The sequence below is a fragment of the Ochotona princeps genome, chromosome 4 (assembly GCF_030435755.1).
Source record: "Ochotona princeps isolate mOchPri1 chromosome 4, mOchPri1.hap1, whole genome shotgun sequence".
In the NCBI taxonomy this organism is placed as follows: Eukaryota; Metazoa; Chordata; class Mammalia; order Lagomorpha; family Ochotonidae; genus Ochotona; species Ochotona princeps.
The window spans coordinates 46,551,452-46,565,423 of NC_080835.1; the positions used below are offsets into that span (position 1 = coordinate 46,551,452).

At 37.4% G+C, this 13,972-nt stretch overlaps 1 protein-coding gene across 4 annotated transcripts in view; it reads left to right on the plus strand.

The window, feature by feature from the left end:
• The window catches only part of SBF2 (SET binding factor 2), a 416,533-nt gene that overhangs the window by 156,688 nt on the left and 245,873 nt on the right, over positions 1–13,972 (plus strand). The window lies entirely within an intron of this gene.

Sequence of the window (13,972 nt, forward strand, 5' to 3'; positions counted from 1 at the left end):
TGCTAATTTTCTTAGAAAATATACACAGTCTTGATGACATGATTTGTCCTTCCTTAAAAGCTGTCTACAGAGCTTCATCTTCAGTAACTACATTCTTAATACCTGCTGTAGAGTAAGATATGTGAAATGCCACATTGTAAAATTTTTAGAAATTTTTACATCACAAAAACTTAACAATGAATCTAGGTCAGGGTTGATAGCTTCTGTCATATTTTCCAAATGAAGCCTGGACATTTATATACAAATATTTGTATCTTAACAGTAAAAATAAGTTTATTGATTATTTGAAAATTACAAAGTAATCTATGTGATTTTTTTTCCTAATTGACCCCTTGAGAGAAATGATGAAATTAATGTATTAGTTTAGAGGGAAAGATGAATTGAGTCGTATAACCTTTGAAAGCAGTAACCTGGAGTGAGTAGTTAACTAACAATAAGGGAACAGGTGTGGTGATATGATGGGTTAAGCTGCCATTTGAAACTCTGGCATCCCTTATCACAGTCCCTGCTTTGAGAGTTGGAAGTAAGAGTACAAAAAAACCATTTAGTTACCCAGAGGTTCCCTTACTCAAGTGGGTCATTCCCAAGGACAGTATTTAAGAATTAGAAAATTTGGGCCTGGCATGGTAGCCAAGTAAGTAAAAAGTCCTTGCCTTGCATGTGCCAGGGTGCCAGTTCATATCCTGGCTCTTCCACTTCCCTTCCAGCTTCCTGCTTGTAGCCTAGGAAAGCAGTAAGAGGATAGCCCAAAGCCTTTGGACCATGCACCTGTATAGAAGACTCAGCAAAAGCTCCTGGCTCCCGATTTTTGGATCGACATAGCTCAGCTCAACCATTTTGGCCACTTGGGGAGTGAACCAGTGGATGAAAGATCTTTCTTTCTCTCTGTAAATCTGACTTTCCAGTAAAAATAAAAATATGTTTTTAAAAAAGAATTCAAAAATGTGAGATCCCATTAGAACTTAATTGTCCATGAGTTGTCCTTAAAATTCCTTAAGAAAACACTTAGCATTATGAAAATATGAAATGCAGTTTAATTTAACCGTGTGATGTGCTGAAATTGCAGTGGCAGTTGGAGGCAGTAATAAATCAGAAATCCAATTTGCAAAGAAAATTTCATCTGTGTAGGAACTTTTAACAAATTATTTCATGTACCTCTGCTTGTACGATGCCTAATGACAATTACTCTTTCCATGAGCAAGTGTTGAAGCTTCCCATTAATGAAGGGAAAAATAGTTGTCATTATATGAGTGAGTTAATTTCTAAAATATTTTGTTTCATTGATCTCTTTGCCTTTCGGTACTACAAAACTCTACTGGGTTTGTTGTTACTCTGGCTTTATCATATTCTTGAAATTAGGTTGCATTACTTCTCGAATTTCTTTTTTCCTTGTTTTTAAGTTGTTTTGAATATTATAGATTCTTTACAGCTGTGTTGGAACTTTAAATTCTGTTTTTACAATGATTACTGCCTCAAATACCAAACTAGGAGGCAGTAGCTTAATCTGATGCACCACAGTGCCCATCCCGTTAGTTGAATTTTAAACAAGTTGTTTTAGATAGTCCCTTTTAAATATCCCTCATCAAAAGCTACCCATAAACAGAGACACAAATGTGACGCCCATTCTCTTTTAGTAAGGAAACATTGGAGAGTTTCTCAAACTCTTAAGTAGGCCTCTCTTCAAAATTCTTCTACCTACTATATTTTCTCTGTACTTTTATAAAATATCTAAAGTGCAGACCTGACATTGAGGAATGGATTGGAACAGAGTTCAGTTTGTTTACTTCCTAAATTAGTGCTTTGCTCAGAATTTAGTTCGTAATAACAAATTTTTTAATCACTTCTTTTCTATCCTCTTTAGAAGTCTTTCCGCTAGAGGAAATAACAAAGCAAGCCAAGGATAAACATTTTCGTATTCAGCTTGTGCATATGCCACAAAACCAATTCAGTATCTGAGCAAATAGACATGTCTAGAATGATGTGTATAATGAGGTGCTTATTTCAAAATTACTTGTGGAAAATCATAAACATATTAAACAGCCAACAATAAGGATAGGTTAAGTTGTGGAATTTCATGTATATCTTTATGATTGGTATAATTTCAGTCATTAAAAATAAGTTTGTGAACTTAGGTAAATAAATATACATGTCACAGTATGTGGAGAAAAAGAGCATTCAAGGTCTGAGGACTTTCCAAGTGAGATTTCTTAGACAGCTCCCCAGCTCTAAGGCTGCACTAGATCCCTGACCTTAGGGAAAATCACAGACATGTGGTCCGACACTGGAGCACATGTTAAAGACTGGGTCACCTCAGTTTGTGATTCTCATTGCACAAAGGGAGAGCATAACCAGATGAACACTAAAGACAGCCAGCTCATCTAAGCCAACAGAAGACTTCGAGTACCTCATCAAAAGATGGAAAGGACAGATGTAGTGTTGTTTGAACAGCACTACAGGCCTTAGAAAGAGTTTCTCACCTCTGGTGTAACTCTCAGAAAGTTGAAACCACTCAAGGGATACCCTTGGAACATTCTTCCCCAAATCAGAGCCTCAAAGATGCTATCAAATGACTGCCTCTGTCTTGGGCACATGCTGTAGTGTGATGGAGCAATGAATTTCCAACCCCTCTTCCCCATTCCTCCCGCCCTGTGGACACTAGGGGTAAAACTGAATCATTTATCTCACCCACCTTCACCTAAGACCCTGACCCTCTCCATCCTAATTGGAGGCCTACATGGGTCTGTAACTACCTCACTTTTGTAATAAATATTAAAATAAAATTTAGAAATCAAAAAAGAAAACTAAGTGAAATAAAAAATAGCATTCATAATGATATGTAATATTATCCTTTTATATTAAAAAATACACATATGCCAATCTCCAGTGGTAAATTGTAACCAGGAAATATTGCATGTTGCAAAAATGTAATTTTCATTTTATTTTTTAAATTTTTTGACAAAAATGTATATGTATATAAAATATACATAATGTAAAATAATATCTGAAAGTTGACTTACAAGAATAATTTAGCACTGAAAAGATGTGATTTGTAGAGGTATAGAGATTAGGATTCTAATACTACCATGTCACAAGCTAGGACAATGTCCTTAATATCTCTTGTAGCCTTGATTTCATTATTTGTAAAATGAGTTTTGAGATAGTCATATTTAAAGTGCTTTAGATTATGAGGGCTTTTTATGTTAGTACTTTTTTATTGATGGTGATAAATAGTTGCAGATGATCATGTTCATACATTTGGACAATTAACAAGCATATGAACAAAGTTGTTTATGATGCCTTATGATAGGGAGTCTGGCAAAGGTTTGTCATTTTATACTAAGGTCTTAAAGAAATCCGAAGATGAAAAAAAATTAAATTTTCCTAAAAAGTAGTTTTCCTACTGGATTTTCCCAGAAAGGCTTTAAAAAGTTTTATAGGCATGATCTGTGTTTAATAATGAGGTCATGGTAGAAAAGAATCATTGAAAACCTAAATTGCTGCATATGCTTCATGTACCTATGAAAACAGTGTTATTTGTCCACTTTTGTGTTTTGTGCATTAGCAATGTCACTCCAGACAGATGTGTTTTCTCAGTGATTTGAAGAAAGGAAGAAAAAATGTGGTTCAGTTATTTATGATGGTTCAATTCTAAACATTTTAGATTTTGCACCTGTGATAGCATTTTTTTCCCTGTTTGCCAATAAAGACACTGGGGAGAACAAAATCCTCATTTTATCCTTTTGTTTAATGCTTATCATTCTGCTTACTATCTTTTGGTGACTACTCTGTTTCCAGCTGTCTAAACATTCTCTCACATTCCTATCAGAAATGTAACTCAAGCCCAGGTTCAAGAATTATAGCGTCCACTCCCTCTCTCATTGTTTATTACTTCCTCAACACATTTTTAGTTAAAAATTAAATGGATTGAAGCAGCTAGTATTATACATTTCAAATCTACATCCTATGAGGAGTGCATTTCATTATATGGTGGGATTCCATCATGGACCTTAGATTTTTCAAATGTATTATATGGTGAACTTGAAAAGTAGGTACTTAGTTGCAGTTGAAGGTCATTTCATTCTTTAAATTTTTTTCTTTTGGTAAGGTGAATTTTGTAAAGTATTAAGTGAATATTTATATGTTCGTGTACAGGGGTACTTGAAAAAGTTTGTGGAAATAGAATGAAATGGTAGAAATTTTGATGCAAAAAATTTTAAACTCATGCATAATTTTTCATAATACCACATTTCCATCAACTTTTTAAAACCTCTTGGATTGTCTTTGTGAATGTAGAATTGAAAATTTCTTATGAAATCTGATCTTAATGATATTTTTAAGTATATAGTATAAAATAGTTATTCTTTAAAACTTTATTTAATGGTTTATTTCTCACTAAATGACTGTAGTACTCCAAAATAGGCCAAGCTAGGAGCTAGGAACTCCAGGCTGTTGTTCCATAGGGGGCCATATACTTGAGTTCCTCTGTTACCTTGGCCTGCCTGCATGGTGAGTGCTGCGTCCGTGAGCCCCAGGGGCGGGGGATCTGGCAGGGCTCAGGGCGCCTGGCCACTGTCCTTGGCCCGCCTGCAAGAATACGTCCTCCTCAGTGAAGAAGGCGGAGCAGTGCATACAGATCCTGATGCCCATGGAGAACACGGCAGCCCATTTGGTCCCAAAGCAGGGGAGAACAAACTTCCCCAGCAAAGAAGAGCAGCAAAACTCTGGGTGAATGGAAACTTGAGGTCGACTAGGTCAGCCAGTGGACGTTGGGAAGGCTGCATCATCCTTGGATTGGTGAAACCAACAGCATTTCAGAACTATCCAACCCACTTGGGCAGAATCCTTGGAACATGCACACATCAGAACCCTGGGTTAATATCATGTGGCAGTTTCCCATTCCTAGGTACTGAGACATTTGAGAGTCTGGGTGCGGCTTCCCATTTTATCCCTCCCCTTCCCCAAAACAACAAGAAAAAATAGAGAATTTGGAAACAATGTTTTCCAAAACCCTTTTTTCCCCACTTTTCCCTAACCCTTGATCCGTCCTACCCTGATCAACTGTGTAATCATTATGAAAAATAAAAAATTAAGGAAGCTGGTTTAAAGGTATAGTAGTTACAGCTCAAATCATATCCCACTATGAGACATTAACATCATAGTAGTGGTTTGCTCATCAAAGAATTGCAAAACCTAATGTACTTGTAAGACCCCATGATACTTGGAAATGGGGAGGGAGAGCAGAGAAATCTTACATCACCCTAGAAGGTGTGAGGAAGACGGGAAATATAACCTATCAGGATCATAACTGATAACTCACAGGCAGCAGACTCGAATTAGCATCAGACAATAGCAAAACTACAAAGGCATATAGGGGGAATCAGGAGTAATCCTAACAACCTCTTAACAGGAGGTCATGCGCATAGAGCAGGGAGGGGTCCCCAGAGTGGAGCAGGCGGACAGGAGGAGGCTTTTATCCCAAACCTGAAGACTCCTAGATCCTCACCAAGGACTATCAGTATGAGCACCAAGGACTACATCTCTACTGCCAAGGAGACCACGGGGAAATGGAGTGCCTTCAGAGACCAAGAACTCTGAGGTCACCCACCCCCAATTGGATCTACCACATGGGATGGAAGAAGCCCAAATCCTGCCTTGCAGGATCCAAGGTCATCGGAACAACAACCAGGATGCCTGAGCGGTCCGCAGAAACAGAAGAACAGTAAACTTCCTTCAGGACTAGGGAGAGGAGCTTCCTCTGGTCCTTGTCTGCTTCCAATTTTGGGTCCCCACCCCCTCTCGTAATAACCCATCAGGAGTGCTCCAGAAACCCCTCAAAACAAACAAAACTAGAATAGAGAGAGAACAACAAGGAAAGCTTAGAAACAGATAGGAAACGGTCAGCGGAGATGTACTGATAACTCACTGGGTGGGACACAAAGATTAGTTACTCCTCACTGGGATATTGAAGATTTCTCTGCACACCCCTCCTAAACATGCTCACCTAAACTGTTGACATATGTCCAGTTAGAGTTATAGAGTTAGACTACCCGAAAAACAGCCAGGTTTGGTGAAATCATGCCTCAACGCAATAAACTGCTAAATACTAAAATTAAAATAGTCATGAGACAGCTGCATAGCAATCTAAGCCATTTTAAGGTGTATAGAACACGGTTGAATATAAACCAAAATTGAAATGTGTATGAAGAAGTCACAGGTTGTGGTTGAGAACCTGCATTTTCCTATTAACATATTGGTTAATCAATACCATGTTAATTAATGCCACAATGTTGTAAATGGCTGGAAATATTATGTTGGGGCTTTTAATTGATTGGGATGATACTCTGCCGGTTCCACCTTCAGACCAGAGATGGTCTCCCCAAGAAACCATTGAACTTACCAGGACAATAAGATGCTGGACTTTATGCTTGGTAAATACCTCCAATGAAAGAATGTCAACTGAATTTGAACTATGGAAAGGCAACAAGGTGGAGCAATCTGCCGTGGGGAGGGGCAGGGGGAATCCCAGTGCATAAAAAATGTATCACATAATGCAATGTAATTAATTAAAAAAATGAAATGCAATAAAAATATGTTTAAAAAAAAAGAAAACATCATAGTAGTGGTTTGCTGTGCTACAACACCAGCCTCTAATGCTTTTTTGTAATGGCTACCATTTTATGTGTGACACTGGGGCACGTGTGTGTGTGTGTGTGTGTGTGTGTGTAACCAGTGTTTAATGAGCTCTCTTGGTAGAAAGTTTGTAACCAGATCAGCTACAAGTCATTATGTAGTAGTGGTGGTCACAGTACATTGAAATTTTAAGAATTATTGAATCTGAAATTTTTGATGCTTCTCTAAAATTTAAATGTTTAATAGCTTTTTTAATTACAGATTCTTACAATGTTGTCTAAGGGAAATGAGGTTATTTAAGTAATTACAGAGATCTAGAGTTTTTCTGTATGTTAAATGTTTCTTATTTTCTGCAGAAGACATTTTTTATAAGATTTTTAAAACAGAACATTAATTATTTGTTTAAAAGTTGCACAGATACTGTGGTTCAGTGATCCTTAAATTTGTGTAAGAGGTAAAAGTCTTGAAAAATATCAATTAACTAACTGTTGGTGGCTGTGATTCATAGAACCTTCTAAAATATCTCACCATCACAAGATCACTTAATTACAACAAAGCTGATTGTGGTATTTGGACCTGATTGTAAGGCTGTATTTTTTTAGTTCTTAAAGAGAATGTCAAACCCTTTTCTGATGTTGTTATGCTATTTACATTTCCACCAGTAATTAATGAATATTCTTGTTACTCTATAATCCTAGTCAATAGTGTTGTCAGAGTTCTGAATTTTGTCAATTCTGTTAGATGTGTAGAGTGTTATCCCACTGTTATAATGTATATTTCCTCAATGACATACTTGTTTAGTATCTTCTTATACTTGTTATTTATCTTCTCAGAAAAGTATTGGTAAGATTTATCATGTGGTTGTGTTCATCAGTTTTTAACAGTTCTTTTTGTCACTCTATTAGACATATCCTCTGCAGGTTGTTTTTTCCAGGGTTGTCGTCCCCCCTCCCCCCGTTTTATTTTCTCGACAATGCCTTTCACAAAGCAGAAGTTTGTCATTTTAATCAAGTCCAGCTTCTGACTTATTTCTTTCATAGATCATGCCTTTGGCATTGTATTTAGGAAGTTGTTCCCAAACACAAGGTCATCTAGGTTTTCTCATATTTTATCTTTGAGGAATTTTATAGTTATGAGGTTTACATTTAAGTATGTGATCTATTTTAAGTTCATTTTTTTTCTGAAGAATATAAAATTTACATTTTTAAAAAGAATGCATTTTATTTGAAAAGAGAGAGAGGGAGAGAAAAAGAGAGTGGTGTCTTCATCCGTTGGTTTATTTACTTCCCAAATGGCTACAATGGCCAATGGTAGGTCAGACCTTATAGAGGAGCCAGGAACTCTGTTCTGGACTCCCATGTATCCACATGGGAGTCCAGAACAACTTGGGCCATCTTCCACTGTCTTCCAGGTGCATTAGTAAGAAAGATGGGTACCTAGCAGAGCAGCTGGGACTCCAACTGGCACTCTGATATTACAAGAGATGGCTTAATGTGCTATGCTATGACATTTGTCCTGATATGCACATGCCTAGCACATGCACATATATGTTCATTTGTTTTGTAGCACTTGTTGAAAAGATCCTCTTTTTACCATTATGTTTTCTTTGCTTCTTTGTCAAAGAACAGTTACTTGCATTTATTTGGATTTCTTTTTGGGCTAATCTATTCCATTTGTTTATTTGCCTATTCTTTGACCAGTATTGCACTGTCTTCATTAGTGTAGTTTGATACTAAGTCTTGAAGTTGGATAGTGCCAGTTTTCCAACTTTGTCCTTCAGTATAGTGTTGGCTGTCCTAGGCCTTTTGCTTTTCCTTATAAACCTTATAAACAGTTATCCACAAAATAACCATTACCTAGGATAGACCTGTAGAAGCCTGGTTAAGTTTCTATCCCCATAGTAACATAGTTTCCTTTTGAGTACAGCTGGTTTAAGGAAAGAAATTCTACCTTAGGCAAACTGGTTGAAATGGTTGAAATCTAAGATGGCTGCCAATGTGATTCCAAGATGACCTCAAGCCTCAGTATAATCTTATTTCCATGCTAAAATTACTCTCACTAGTGCTATAACAGTTGGTAGTGGTCTTGATTACCAACAGAAGAGACCATGAAGTGACAAAAAGAAATAGACCCTTAATTATGAGACTGGTACTACTCCCTTTCTATGAGATAGGCATATTCTTTCTAGTTACTAGAATAGTCTTCCCTCTCATATCTAGTGACCTACACCTTAATTGTCTTACCTCTTAAAAGACTGAGGTGTTGGTTTGTGAAGCAGAATTATGCTTCTCCATTGTTTGGCCACTGAATAAAGCTTGTAAGGTTGATGCTCAGCTTCACTTTTGATATTGACATTACAGCATCAAACAGACAAAAGAACCATTTTTGGGGGTCCTTTGTGCCTAAAAAGAATAACATACTAGAAGGGGATACCTTGCTAGAATTTCTGGTAGAATTACATTAAATTTGTACATTCAAGTAAGAAGAATTGGTATGTTCTAAATATTGCATCTTCTTATCCATGAATAGATATCTTTCTATTTATTTAGTTTTGTGATAATTTTAAAATCAGTTTTATACTTTCCTTCATGTGGTTCTCGGGTATATTTTGTTAGATTCATTCCTAAGTGTTTAGCTTTGTGGGATGCCAAGGTAAATGGTATCATGGGATTTTTGTTTTGTTGGTTTTTTTTTTTTTTTTGAGAACTCCATAAGAATAAATTTCAAAATTTTTGCACCAAAATAAACTTCTCTTCATTGCATTATCCACAAACTTCCTGAAGTACCCACATATTGGTTCAAGAGGCTAATTATTTTATTGTTGGCTTTTCTTTCAGATTTTCCTTTGTGAGTAAAATGTTTGATTTTCTTCTTCCTGATATGTGTTCCTTTTTTTCTCATTTTCTGTTAGCTAGGGACTTCTAGTACCATGTTGAGAAACACTGATGAAAAGGAAACATCTTTGTTCCTAATGTGTGGGAACACCTGGAGCTTATCACTATTGACGGTGATATTAGTTATAATTTTTTTTATATTTGCTCTTTCAAAAAAGTTACCCTCTGTTCTAATTTCCAGGATGCATTTTGTCTTTTACAGCAGCACTGAGTCTTGCTTATTCGTGTTTTACATTATGACATTTGTTGCATTAAGCGCCTATTAATATAATTCAGAACATACCCATTTTGGTGTGTACTCGATATGCCATATAATAAAGTCCATGCTTTGTGACAATTCCCACTCCAAAATAGTAGTTTATTTTGTAGGTTTTGATCCATTGTTACTCACATGTGAGATTTTTTTTCGGATGTCAGTTGAACAAGGTGAAGAGAAATTTTACTTGGATAGGACCTGCACCTAAGCTCCACATACACATTTTAACACATCTGGCTCCAAAGTCCATCTGACTTCAGGATTGCCAATATTGTGTTGAAAATATTAAAGCTATATTTTCTAATTATCTTAACTGTGATAAATCAGGTGAAGCAATATGCTGTGTTTTGGCCTTGTACTTTAAAAATGTTGGAATATTCACTCTTGAACTTTACATCATCATTTGATGTTGAACAACAGTCATGTAGGGGCTGATGTTGTGACATAGCACATTAAGCTACCACCTGTAGTGCCAGCATCCTGTGTGGGTGCCATTTCATGTCTTGCTTGCTCCACTTCTAATCCAGCTCCCTGCCTGGGAAAGCAGGGAAAGGTGGCCTGAATGCTTGGGCCTGTACCCATGTGGGAGACCGGAAAGAAGCTTCTGGCTTCATCTTGGCTCATCTTTGGCTGTTGTGGCCATTTGAGGAGCAAATCAGTAGATGGAAGACCTCTCTCTCTCTCTCTGACTTTGCCTTTCAAATGAATTTTTTAAAAAAAGAAAGAACCCCAATGCCTACAAAATTATTATAGTAAATAATAAATATATTTGAATTCAAAAAAGTATATTGGAAATTGACATATAACTCTACACCCTCTAACAGTTTATGCTGTATTTTCTTTACTGCTAATGCTGTAAATTCAGTACCAATTCTCAGGTCATAAAGTGCATAACATAACTTCAAACCTGTAACAGATGAAGACTGCAACAGGAATGGTTGTGCTGTGTACTGCTTCCTTTGATGTAACAGCTGAGCATCCATCTTCCTTCCCCTCAGATGACTTTTGCAGCTTGTTAGCTAGGAATGAACCAAGATCCATGAAGATATTGGCCACATAATACATGTGCTCATTTTTTAAAATTCAGAATCTTTGGAAGCTCTTCTTTTGTAACCATTTGTAAAAGAAGTTACTATCGGGCCCGGCGGCGTGGTCTAGCGGCTAAAGTCCTCGCCTTGAAAGCCCCGGGATCCCATATGGGCGCCGGTTCTAATCCCGGCAGCTCCACTTCCCATCCAGCTCCCTGCTTGTGGCCTGGGAAAGCAGTTGAGGACAGCCCAATGCTTTGGGACACTGCACCCGCGTGGGAGACCCGGAAGAGGTTCCTGGTTCCCAGCATCGGATCGGCGTGCACCGGCCCGTTGCGGCTCACTTGGGGAGTGAATCATCGGACGGAAGATCTTCCGCTCTGTCTCTCCTCCTCTGTGTATATCTGGCTGTAATAAAATGAATAAATCTTTAAAAAAAAAAAAAAAGAAGTTACTATCCAAAAATGAAGAACTTAGGTCTTCTCAGATGGTTATGTGAATGGATGAAGGTGGTAAGCAAAAGATAAAATTTAAAAAGAGGAGGTCTAATAAGGGAACAGCTAAATTGAAAAATATCAAAGTAGAAACAGTTGTTTAAAATTTATTTTAGGGCCCGGCAGCGTGGCCTAGCGGCTAAAGTCCTCGCCTTGAACGCCCCGGGATCCCATATGGGCGCTGGTTCTATTCCCGGCAGCTCCACTTCCCATCCAGCTCCCTGCTTGTGGCCTGGGAAAGCAGTCGAGGACGGCCCAAAGCTTTGGGACCCTGCACTTGCGTGGGAGACCCGGAAGAGGTTCCTGGCTCCCGGCATCGGATTGGCGCGTACCGGCCCGTTACGGCTCACTTGGGGAGTGAAACATCGGATGGAAGATCTTCCTCTCTGTGTCTCCTCCTCTCTGTATATCCGGCTTTCCAATAATAATAAAATCTTTAAAGAAAAAAAAATTTATTTTAAGTATAGCACAGATTATTCTGACTTTAAGATAGGATTCAGTCTAGTGTTGAACTATTATGTTGTAATTATCTTTGTTTTGTAGATCTGTGAAATATCTGACACTAAAGACTCATACAGGTTTGGAATCAAATAGCTATGAACAAACAGATAAAAATTTTTTTGAAACATTTGTTCAATCAGAAGCCCACTAATCTTCACATATAAAGGAAAATGTTGCCATAACTGTTGTTATTTGGATGATAAACATTTGCTGTAAATGCAAATGTGTGTGGTTTGAAGGGATAGTCTGTATGAAAATAAATTCTCAAAAACAATATGCCATCTTCCTACTAATGAACTGTCATCAGGTTCCACAATTGTGGTTTGCTAGTGAAACATGTCCCTAACTGGGCTTTAGTGTGTTGTGGTGGAGGGCAACAAGCCATAGCACTAAATTCCTCATTAGTATCTTTCGTCACCATTACCTATGCTTTTCATTTGTGTCCTCACTGTTTTGGTATGTGCTCACACATCCTGCCAGTACGCAGGATTATCTGGGCAGTAGAGGAGAATTGTTGATCTTAAATAGGTCTGCCAGACACATAGGGATAGAGGCTAGGGTTTCCCTTAGCCTGTGGCTTCCACCTCCTTCATAGTCCAATGCAGCCCCTGCCTAGAGTTTTGGCCATGAGTGGATGTGGTATTCTGTCAGATGGCTTTTCCTGCACCTAGAGAGATTATTGTGTAATTGTTCTTTTTTAGCCTAGTGAAGTGATTGCTGTAGCTATCTTTTGAATGTTAAACCAGCTTTCTCTGCCTAGGATAAAATCCATCTCATTGGGACACTCTTTTTTGCGTATTTCTGACTTAATTTTCTAATAATATTGAAGATTTTTCCCCTTATGTTCATCAGAGGCACTGATCTGTGGTTTTCTACTACTGGTGTTTATCTGGTTGTAGATACATGGTTCTGATCTCCCAAACGAATTAGATAATCTCCTGTTTTCTGAATTGTGGATAATTAGCATGATTTCTTACTTAAATGTGGATAGAATCCATCAGTGAATCTGAGCCCACTGCTTTCTGTTTTGGAAGGTTATTAATTATTAATTTAAATTTTACAATAATATGAGCCAGTTCAGATATGATATGTGTCTATATTATATATTAGTTTTTGCAGGATTACTGTTTAATAAATGCATTTTCATCTAGGTTGTCAATCTGTGTGTATAAAGTTGTTCATATTATTTCTTATTAGCCTTTAAATGTTCATCAGGTTGATAGTGATGTCCTGCTTTTCATTACTGATATAAGTAATCTGTGGCTTATCTCTTTCTGTTTTAGTTATTCTGTTTCATTATCCTGGCGCGCACTCTCTCTATACACACACACACACACACACACACACATACATACATACATAAATACATTTATTTATTTATTTGTCTTTTCAAAGAATCTGCTTTTGGTTTCATTGTTTTTCTGGGTTGATTTTCCGTTTCCATGCCAGTAATTTCTGTTCTAACTTTAATTATTTCTTTTCTTCTGCTCTGCTTACTTTGGATGTAATTTGCTTTGCTCTTTCTAGTTTTCTGAAGTAACAGCTTAAACTACTGATTCTAGATCTTTTCTAGTACATGCATTCAATGTTATAAATGTTCCTGGGGCCCAGTGTGGTAGCCAGTGGCTAAAGCCCTTGCCTTGCATACGCCACGATCCCATATGGACACAGGTTCTTGTCCCTACCGCTCCACTTCCCTTCCAGCTCCCTGCTTGTTGCCTGGGAAAGCAGTCAAGGATGGCCCAAAACCTTGGGACCCTGCACCCACGTGGGAGACCTGGAAACAGTTCAAGGCTCCTGGCTTTGGATTGGCTTGGCTGCAGCCATTGTGGCCACTTGAGGAGTGAGTCAACAGATGGGAGATCTTTCTCTTTTCTTCTCTCTATAAGTCTGCCTTTCCAATAAGTAAATAAGTAAACAAACCAATAAATAAATAAATACTTTTTAAAATTAAAAAAATATTTTTTCCTGTAAGCAGTGCTTTCGTTAGATTCTAAACATGTAGATTAAGTTGTGTTTTTGCTCTCATTTAGTTCAAAATATATTTTAAGTTTCTCTTGAGGTTTCAAGTTTGACTTATATTATTTACAATTTTATTGTTTAACCTCCAAATATTTTTGAGATTTTTTACCTGCTTTTCTGTTATTGGTTTGTAGTTTCCTTGTGATG